The sequence below is a fragment of the Mobula birostris genome, chromosome 5 (genome assembly GCF_030028105.1).
Source record: "Mobula birostris isolate sMobBir1 chromosome 5, sMobBir1.hap1, whole genome shotgun sequence".
Taxonomy (NCBI): domain Eukaryota; kingdom Metazoa; phylum Chordata; class Chondrichthyes; order Myliobatiformes; family Myliobatidae; genus Mobula; species Mobula birostris.
Genome location: NC_092374.1, coordinates 198987159 through 198995875, shown reverse-complemented (window position 1 = coordinate 198995875; position 8717 = coordinate 198987159).

The following is an 8717-nucleotide window of genomic DNA, read 5'->3' as shown; positions in this document are numbered from 1 at the left end:
GTCAGGGACTATTCTGATGTCAGTTTTTTTGCTGCGGGGAGGGGGTATTTTTTGCGAGTGACGGGGTCAGGGACTATTCTGATGTCAGTTTTTTTGCTGCGGGGAGGGGGTATTTTTTGCGAGTGACGGGGTCAGGGACTATTCTGATGTCAGTTTTTTTGCTGCGGGGAGGGGGTATTTTTTGCGAGTGACGGGGTCAGGGACTATTCTGATGGCAGTTTTTTTGCTGCGGGGAGGGGGTATTTTTTGCGAGTGACGGGGTCAGGGACTATTCTGATGTCAGTTTTTTTGCTGCGGGGAGGGGGTATTTTTTGCGAGTGACGGGGTCAGGGACTATTCTGATGTCAGTTTTTTTGCTGCGGGGAGGGGGTATTTTTTGCGAGTGACGGGGTCAGGGACTATTCTGATGGCAGTTTTTTTGCTGCGGGGAGGGGGTATTTTTTGCGAGTGACAGGGTCAGGGACTGTTATTGTCGCAGTTTTTTTTGCTGCTGGAAGGGGATATTTTTGGGGTCTGCGAGTTCTGCGTCTTTTCTTTCTTGTGCTGGTCGGGAGGAAGTTGATGAATTTTCTTCCATTAACATCCGTGGTCTGTCTATATTTAATGGCTATCCGGAGTCGCTAAATATCAGAGCTGATTTGTACATGCATAATTTAACAATAAAATTAACCTTTGATCCTCTGATGATAAATTTATCTTGAATCTTTGAATACATTCTAGAAGCATAGAAAATCTACAACACAATACAGGCCATTCGGCCCATGATGCTGTGCCGAACATGTAACTACTTTCTTGAGAAATTTTCTCGGGTTACCCATAGCCCTCTATTTTACTGTGCTCCATGTACCTATCCAAGAGTCTCTTAAAAAACCCAATCGTTTCTGCCTCCATCACCATTGCAGGCAGCCCATTCCAGGCACTGACCGCTCTCTGGGTAAAAAAACTTACCTTTGACATCTCCTCTGTACCTACTTCCAAGCACTGTAAAACTGTGGCATTTCGGAGTTAGCCATTTCAGCCCTGGGGAAAAGCCTCTGACTATCCACACAATCAATGCCTCTCATCATCCTATACACCTCTATCAGGTCACCTCTCATCCTCCATGGCTCCAAGGAGAAAAGGTCGAGTTCACTCAACCTATTCTCATAAGGCATGCTCCCCAATCCAGGCAACGTATTGATAAATCTCCTCTGCACCCTTTCTATAGTTTCCACATCCTTCCTGTAGTGAGGTGACCAGAATTGAGCACAGTACTGCAAGTGCAGTCTGACCAGGGTTCTAATAGCTGTAACATCACCTCTTGGCTCCTAAACTCAATCCCACAGTTGATGAAGGCCAATGCACCGTATGCCTTCTTAACCACAGAGTCAACCTGCGCAGCAGCTTTGAGCGTCCTATGGACTCCAATGGACCCCGGGATCCCTCTGATCCTCCACACTGCCAAGAGTTCTACCATTATGTAAACAACAAAGTATGCTTAAACAGCATATTTACAAAATTTTTCAAATATTACTGAAATATTAAATATACAACAACCTCCACACATTAACCCACCACTTCACATCCTCAGCCACCAATTTTAATATTACCTGTCAGTCAGTCTTTGCACAGACACTCCTGTGCGTAGAATTAGTTTATGGACACACAATCAATCTTTGTCAAAAGCAATCTTGATATTTACATTTCTGGCATTCTTCTGTTATTATATTTTTTTTTGTGTTTCTCAGATCTGGTATAAGAAACTGAACAGGTTGGCAAAGCTAATTCTCCTGCTAACCCCTTCCCCCTTTGCCTGGTTAGTCACTCCCCTCGTTCTGTCCCTGGTCTAGTTCCCCCAGCAGCTCACACATTTTGCCCTCCCGTTCTGCAGTTCCTGGGAGTTCACCATTTACTCACCCCAACAGTAAAACAATCGCTAGCTTGGCTAATCAAAACAATCCCTTCAGTTAGTGAGCTCTACTGGTTTATAACTCACAAAGATAAGGATTCTAGACACAGGCATTCCAAACAGTTTCATTTATTTTCACTCTCACTGTTCCATCAGTTTGTAGACAGCAGAACAGTCCCAAAAGACCCGATGGACAGTTTGGGCGTCCTAAAATAATGCCCGGATCAGTGGCAGCAGGCACACTACACCTACACAGGCAGATTTAATCCCTCATTTTGGCATTGCTGGGAGGTGTGGAGGTTGGATTTCACGGTTGGTGAATAGTTATTTTGGAGAGTTATTGACAAAGTGTATCACGGAGAAAGCCCCTGTATGTTTGTAAAGTTTTGTACTTGTTTTCATTTGTCTATTTCTAAGTAAGTTTTCGTCACAACTTTTGCTTTGTTTTTTCTCCTGGCTCTAAGTAAAACCCCTGGCACTAACATGCTGTTGCAGTTTACCATCTGATTTTTTCCCAACTGGTGGCCCTCGTCGGGCAGCTTACACACGCCTGAGAGCAAGGTGTGACAGAAAGCCGAAAAGGGGTGTAGATGTCGAAAAGAGTGGGGCTGTGAAAACAGAAGGCCAGAGTTAAACTAGATGCTCCAGGCTGGAGTCTCATGAGGATAGACAGTGGGACATGATGGAGTCCAAGGAACAGTATGAGGCCCAAGTTGCATGGCCCAAGACATGTTGTGGTCCTTCTGAGGAGCTGGGAAAATCTGTGGGGATGTCGGAGCTGGCAGCTCTTCTTGGCCAGTTACTCACCACGCAGCAGGCCCAGGAAGAAATAGTTCTATCGGAGTTCTGAGAGCTGTGAACCAGCCTGATCAGAGCTCCATCACCAGAGATAAGTGTTGACCTGGAGCACCCACCGCTTCAGGGACTCCAAATTTCACACCGTCTCCAGACTCTTCGGACAGCAGAAGCCCCAAAAATGCTGCTTCCACCACCAGCACCCCAGCTCTCCCTGTTATCTGGGCCTCCAGGTGTGCAGGACCAGACCTCACAGCCACCACAGATGCCTTCCCAGTAATGGGTGCCTGTAACTGGCCAAGACATCCGGGTAGCACATGGAGCAGTGGACCCATTTCTCTCCTGACTGGTAGAGCGTTGGAAGCCTACTTAGCCAAGGGCGAGGAAGGGTTCAGCTGTTACCCTGACCTGAAGGAGGCGCTCCTTGCAAAATTCGATATATCGCTGGAGACCTATTGACTGAGATTCCGGGGGAGGTCCACATCAAGGAGGAGATAGCGGGAATTAATTAACGTCGAGCAGCTGCTGCAAGTCTTGCCGGGGTATGTTCATACCTGGGTCCAAGAATACAATCCTTCGCAGTGCAGTTGGCCCAGCAGTACATCCACGCCCTGATCGGAGCACCCCTGTCATCTTCTGCTCAGTCAAGGGAGTGGCAACCACTTGGGGGAGATCCCTGGTCCACAAATCAGAGACACAAGAGACAATGTAAAACCTAAAACTCCTCTAACTTGCTATTACTGTCAACAAGTTGATCACAAAGCTTCTGTTTGTCCTTCAGAAAAACCTAGCCTGTCCAGTTATTGTTATGTCTCAAGGGAGGGGATCTCTCATTGCCCGAGGCAGGGGTGGCTGTTAACCTTGCAAGGGGGGTGAACCAGGTAAAATGTTCTGCTGAAATATCAGTCGGTGATTGAACAAAGATCAAAGTAACAATTTCAGTACGCTGGATGAACTCAGCAGATCAGGCAGCATCAGTCAGAAACGATGAGTCGACGTTTCGGGCTGGAACTCTTCGTCAGGACTGAAGAATGAAAGATGGGGAAGGATTTGAAGAATGCTTGTAGCGTCAGTTGAAAGACCAGTAATTTGAAAGACAAAGAGGTGGGGGAGGGGAAGCATTGACGTCATAGCCCTGAAAACAATGGGTGGTAGAAGAAGGAGGCGGAACCATGAGGGAGCTGGGGGAGGGGGTAGAGTGAAATAGGGATAGAGGAAGGGAGGGGGAGGGAATTACGGGAAGTTGGAGAATTATATGTTCATATCAAAGGGGCTGGAGACTACCTAGACGGTATATGGGGTGTTGCTCCTCCAACCTGAGTTTAGCCTCATCATGGAAGTAGAGGAGGCCATGTATGGACATATCTGAATGGGAATGAACATAGAACATAGAATAGTACAGTGCAGTACAGGCCCTTCGGCCCACAATGTTGTGCCGACCCTCAAACCCTGCCTCCCATATAAGCCCCCACCTTAGATTCCTCCATATACCTGTCTAGTAGTCTCTTAAACTTCACTAGTGTATCTGTCTCCACCACTGACTCAGGCAGTGCATTCCACGCACCAACCACTCTCTGAGTAAAAAACCTTCCTCTAATATCCCCCTTGAACTTCCCACCCCTTACCTTAAAGCCATGTCCTCTTGTATTGAGCAGTGGTGCCCTGGGGAAGAGGCACTGGCTATCCACTCTATCTATTCCTCTTATTATCTTGTACACCTCTATCATGTCTCCTCTCATCCTCCTTCTCTCCAAAGAGTAAAGCCCCAGCTCCCTTAATCTCTGATCATAATGCATACTTTCTAAACCAGGCAGCATCCTGGTAAATCTCCTCTGTACCCTTTCCAATGCTTCCACATCCTTCCTATAGTGAGGTGACCAGAACTGGACACAGTACTCCAAGTGTGGCCTAACCAGAGTTTTATAGAGCTGCATCAATTGCATTGGAGGTCCTGCTTTCAGCCTCTTTCATACCTCCCTATACTCACGGCAAATGGCCTCATCCTACTTTCCACCTATGTCATTGACTGAACAATGCACCACGTCATTCAGTTCCTCACACTTCCATTTGAGACCTTGAATATAGGGGCAGGATCAGGTCAACTGGCCCCACACCCCTGCTTCCATTCAATTTGATCACTTCCCTACTTAAAATCTCCAGTGACCTGCCACTCCACCACCACGCATGCCTCACTCTGCCTCCGTCTCCACTCTTTCCAGCCGGAGCTCTTAAAGCCCGTCGCATTCCTGGGAGGCTGGGAGTTTATTTCAGTTACCAGTTCGGAACAGCTTAATTTTACAACGCGGACACCATCCGGTGCCGCTCTGGATATATGAACGGTCAGGTCGCGGGATAGGCGTCGGAGCGCGGCTGCAGAGGCTGTGACATAAATATCCGGTTGACGCGCAAAAGGTTCCATTGAATCCTCAAGTTCCATACTGTAAAACCCCGATGATTCTGAGCATAAATCCGGTCGAAATGTAAATATGGGGACAGTTCAATTAATCCGAATTAATACTCAGACTATCGACGCGTTAATTATACATCGACTGCGTCCGTCAACAGAATTTACTTTAGCGAAAATACAGAGATAGAAACTTTCAATGAGGTTTCAATTAAAGTGTGCAGCCTTGAGGTCTAGGAACCTGGAGACGGAGCGTGAGCCCATGATTGATTCCATTTCTTGGAGATTGAAGCATCAAGGAAGATTTAAAACATCCTGGCGAGAGCGGAAAGCGAGGGGGTGTTGAGTGCCATCTACCAGCCTCTCGGTCGTTGCTGCCTGAGGAAGGTGTCTGCGTGTGACAGTTTCTCTCTCTGTCTCTCTCTCTCTCCCACCACACACTCACTCACTCTCTCTCTCTCTCTCTCTCTCTCGATTCTGACAGAGTCCTAGGTCTTGAGCAAAATCATTAATGACGTCCTCACCCTCATCTCCTCCATTTCCCGCACTTCGGCCCTCACCCATCCTCCCACCACCACAACAGGGACAGAGAGTTCTCCTTGTCCTCACCTATCACCCTACTAGCTTCCGGATCCAGCACATTATCCTCCGCAACTTCCGCCACCTTCTACAGGACCCCACAACTAAGCACATCTTTCCCTCTCCACCCCTCTCCGCTTTCCTCAGGAATCGTTCTCTCCGTGACTCCCTGGTCCACACGTCCCTCCACATGGATCTCCCACCCGGCACTTATCCCTGTAAGCCTATGTGCTACACATGTCTCTACAACTCCTCTATTGTCACCAATCAGGGCCCCAAACAGTACTTCTGGGTGAGGCAACACATCACTTGTGAGTCTGTTGTAGATCTATGGCATCCGGTGCTCCAGGTGCGGCCTCCTCTACATCGGTGAAACACGACGCAGATTGGGGGACCGCTTTCGTCGAGCACCTCCGCTCCGTCTGCCACAACAGACAGGATCTCCCGGTAGCCACTCACTTCAACTCTGCTTCACATTCTCATTCGGATATGTCCATACGTGGCCTCCTCTACTGCCATGATGAGGCTAAACTCAGGTTGGAGGAGCAACACCTCATATACCGTCTAGGTAGTCTCCAGCCCCTTGGCATGAACATTGAATTCTCCCACTTCCGGTAATTCCCTCCCACTTCCTTCCCCTATTCCAGTTTCACTGCCCTCTCCCCCAGCTGCCCATCACCTCCCTCATGGTTCCGCCTACTTCTACTACCTATTGTGCTTTCCCCTATTCCTTCTTCACCTTTCCTGCCTATCCCCTCCCTGCTTCCACTCCCCTGCCCCTTTATCTTTCCCCTTACTGGTTTTTCACCTGGAACCTACCAGTCTTCTCCTTCCCACCCTCCCCCCACCTTCTTTATAGGGTCTGTCCCCTTTCCCTCTGCAGTTCTGACGAAGGGGTCCATCCAGAGGATTGGAGGGAGGCGAATGTTGTCACATTGTTCAAAAAAGGTAGTATGGATAGTCCGGGTAATTATAGCCTTACGTCTGTGGTGAGAAGGTTGTTGGAAAAGATTCTTAGAGACAGGATCTATGGGCATTTAGAGAATCATGGTCTGATCAGGGACAGTCAGCATGGCTTTGTGTAGGGCAGATCTTGTCTAACAAGACTGTTAGAGTTCTTTGAGGAAGTGACCAGGCATATAGATGAGGGTAGTTCAGCGGATGTGATCTACAGTAAGGCATTTGACAAGGTTCCACACGGTAGGCTTATTCAGAAAGCCAGAGGGCATGAGATCCAGGGAAGTTTGGCCAGGTGGATGCAGAATTGGCTTACCTGCAGAAGGCAGAGGGTCGTGGTGGAGGGAGTACATTCGGATTGGAGGGTTCTGACCAGTGGTGTCCCACAAGGATCAGTTCTGGGACCTCTACTTTTCGTGATTTTAATTAACTGCCTGGATGTGAGGGTAGAAGGATGGGTTGGCAAATTTGCAGATGACACAAATGTTGGTGGTGTTGTAGATAATGTAGAGGATTGTCGAAGATTGGAAAGAGACATTGATAGGACGCAGAAGTGGGCTGAGAACTGGCAAATGGAATTTAACTCGGAGAAGTGTGAGATGGTACACTTTGGAAGGACAAACTCCAAGGCAGAGTACAAAGTAAATGGCAGGATACTTGGAAATGTGGAGGAGCAGAGGGATCTGGGGATATATGTCCACAGATCCCTGAAAGCTGCCTCATAAGTAGATAGGGTAGTTAAGAAAGCTTATGGAGTGTTAGCTTTCATAAGTCGAGGAATAGAGTTTAAGAGTCGCGAGGTAATGATGCAGCTCTATAAAACTCTGGTTAGGCCACACTTGCAGTACTGTGTCCAGTTCTGGTCGCCTCACTATAGGACAGATGTGGAACCATTGGCAAGGGTACAGAGGAGATGTACCAGGATGCTACCTGGTTTAGAGAGTATGGATTTTGATCAGAGATTAAGGTAGATAGGGCTTTACTCTTTGGAGAGAAGAAGGATGAGAGAAGACATGATAGAGGTATACAAGATATTAAGAACAATAGATAGAGTGGACAGCCAGCGCCTCTTCCCCACAGCACCACGGCTCAATACAAGAGGACATGGCTTTAAGGTAAGAGGTGCGAAGTTCAAGTGGGATATTAGAGGAAGGTGTTTTACTCCGAGAGTAGTTGGTGCATGGAATGCACTGCCTGAGACAGTGGTGGAGGCAGATACACTAGTGAAATTTAAGAAAACTACTAGGACAGATTGTTACATATCCCGTGGGTATTTTGTGACTGTCCTATGACAACGATATAATGGCCTTGTGATGGTGGAGTGATGCAATTTTCCTGCCAGTATGAGGTCACGCGATAACATGTTCTGAACAGGTATACATAACTGAAAACCCTGTTGTTTCGCAATTTAGTTTTTAGTTTAGTTTTACTTTAGTTCGTCAGTTACTCCCATATGCTGCGTATTCGTCTCATGACGCAGTTTAGTTTTAAAGTGGAGTTCTATTTTCTATTGTCAGGTAAAATCGCTATGCCGGTAGTTTCACCGATTGCTGCCAGCTTTGTTTGGTGTACCTTTGATTTACCTTTACAGTAGTATTGGATAGTGAAGTACGGCAAACCTGAAGGATCGAGTAAAGTTGGTGTCATTCGGCGGTTTCATGAAGTATTGAGCTTATGGAAATCTTCATTCAGAAATAGTGACCTGCATCTGAGATAGCCAATGTGAGAACAGGAAAGTTTGTGCAGTGTTCACTCTCCAGAAAAAGTTCAGTTCCTTTAAGCTGTTTTACTTCCTTCGTCGTGAAACCTTTGGACAGAATCAGCAGTAATGTAACGTCTTCGAAGAAATCCATTTCCAGAGAACTCTCTCCTTATTGACTGTGCAAATCACTTGGATTTTAAGAGCTGTGTTCGAATTTACCACCTTAAGAACTGTTCCAGATTTGCCGTATAGCCGTTAACTTCCCGTTAAGCTAATCGTTTGAATACTGTACGCTATTGAGCAGAGGTTAATAAATGTTTGTTTGTTTTTTAAACCTGAATCAATTATGCATTCATTGTTGCTGATGCCGTAACAGAAAAATTGGGGGCTTG